Source organism: Ictalurus furcatus, chromosome 15, assembly GCF_023375685.1.
Source record: "Ictalurus furcatus strain D&B chromosome 15, Billie_1.0, whole genome shotgun sequence".
In the NCBI taxonomy this organism is placed as follows: Eukaryota; Metazoa; Chordata; class Actinopteri; order Siluriformes; family Ictaluridae; genus Ictalurus; species Ictalurus furcatus.
Window position 1 is genome coordinate 8,115,273 of NC_071269.1, and position 2,223 is coordinate 8,117,495.

Here is a 2,223-nt window from a genome sequence, read left to right on the forward strand (position 1 = left end):
CGGCCATGTTGGACAATCCGGACATAAAGGATATAGACGGATTAACGGATTAGCTTCTTGCTGTAATTCGATTCGGGGTTACGTTTCGTTCTGCGTTTAAGGTTGAGGCGATGGAACAGCATTCGTAGATTTCTTTTTGCTTGTTTGTTTGTTTGTTTGTTTGTTTTTGTAGAAACCTGACTTTAAAATTCTTTTAACATCAAACATGTAAATCTAATTTGGCACTGTAAAATTGTATAAACTGACAAAAACATGATATTTAAGCCGTATCATCATAAGTATTTAACTTTTTTTAGTTTATGTTGTTATTTATAATAATTTCTTTCTCATGTTCATTTAAAGCTTAATTTGATGTTCCTATATTTTTTTTGCTCCTCTTGCTCATCACATAGAAAATTTTATTCCCTTTAGCCGCATCACAGACGGTGGAACTTAAATCATTTGGCTGGATTTGTCTTGTGTAACAACGTATAGCTTGGTAGGCTAATTCTTTCTCACTTTTCTAAATAAAAAAATATTCCTGGCAGAGAAATTTACATTTGCAAGAAAAAAAAACTTTCTGTCTCTAAAGCGATCCTGGATACAGGTGTGTTTGTATATGACTGTAAAAAAAAACAAAAAAAACGCACAGGTATATTTATCAGTGTTTCTGTCTGACTGAGGTGTAAAAGTAAAAGATAAACTGAACCTGCAGAAGAAGACAGACGGAGACAAATCCGTTTTAACAGAAGTGAAATTTCCAGAAGATCATGAGAAGAAGAAAAATGCGTTCTGTTTTTGTTTTTTTCCTCTATTTTGACGGTGTTGTGATTACGAGGTCAGTCTGAAAGGTCAACCTTGTTACACAGATTATACGTTGAAAGCAAATTTTTCATAAAGAAAATATATATATACACACATTTCAAGAAAATCATTAGAAAGTCCTTAACGTGCTTGTGTCACATGGTGTGTGTTTTTAAATTTGATGCTAATAACTCAAATCCGTTACTCATTACAAGGAAAGAAACCTCGTTAAAATGAGATATTGTAGCCCAAATTGGGAAAACTGCTGCAAAATTCCATCCATCCATCCATCCATCTTCTACCGCTTACTCCTTTTCAGGGTCGTGGGGGAACCTGGAGCCTAACCCAGGGTGCATCGGGCACAAGGCGGGGTACACCCTGGACAGGGTGCCAGTCCATCGCAGGGCACAATCACATACACACTCACACCCATTCATACACTACGAACACTTTAGACACGCCAATCCGCCTACCATGCATGTCTTTGGACTGGGGGAGGAAACTGGAGTACCCGGAGGAAACCCCCGCAGCACAGGGGGAACATGCAAACTCCACACACACATGGCCCTGCCGGGAATCGAACCTGGAGGTGTGAGGCGAACGTGCTAACCACTAAGCCAAACCACTAAGCGTTGCTGCAAAATTATTTTTTGAAATCATTCAAGTTTCATTTTTAAGAGTTACAGGGTTCCGTAATACAATTGAAACCACCAGCCTGTGGTGTTGTAGTTGTTTTGTTTTGTTTTTGTTCTCTCAGCAATCTCAATCTAAGCTTAGCAAAACAAGAAAGAAAATCTTGAAATTGTTTTCCAGGAACGTGGCTCGACATCCCATCTTTTATTATTTTTTTTTGTGCGTGTCTTCGTTCTTTTTCATCAGCTTGTGAAATCGATCCTCGGGTCGGTCTTTGAGTCATCTGAACGAATGATGTTTACACAATGCTCCACTTTCTGGCCTCAAAAACAAACAAAAAAACCCTCATTTGTTGTCAACAGTGTGTAGCTGAGAGTCCAGGAGAGCACAATCATCATCTCAGTCATCTCAGGTAGCTGGTAGAGGAAGTACAGGCGAGGCATTGCATATGAACAAACTAATACTTAAAATAATAATGCTTTGAGTCTCAGGTGAAGATTGTGATGAGGAGAGATCCCGAGGTGTTCAGCAGTCTAAAGGGAGCGGGGGGACCAGCTTTTACGGTCATTTTAAAGTAAAACTCCTGCGAACTGGTGGTTGATGCCGTTATTATTTGCGTTATTCCTGTCAGAGGTTTTCAGTTGTGTTCAATAGGACAAAATAACAACAGCTCCTTGTCTCATTCTCTGTTCTCCACCGGCATGAGAAATCCACCATAGAATCCAGCGGCGGCGACAACGGTGCAAACACTAGACTCAGAGTCCCAGGATGCAATGCAGCTGTAAATAGATGACGAACAAGATGATG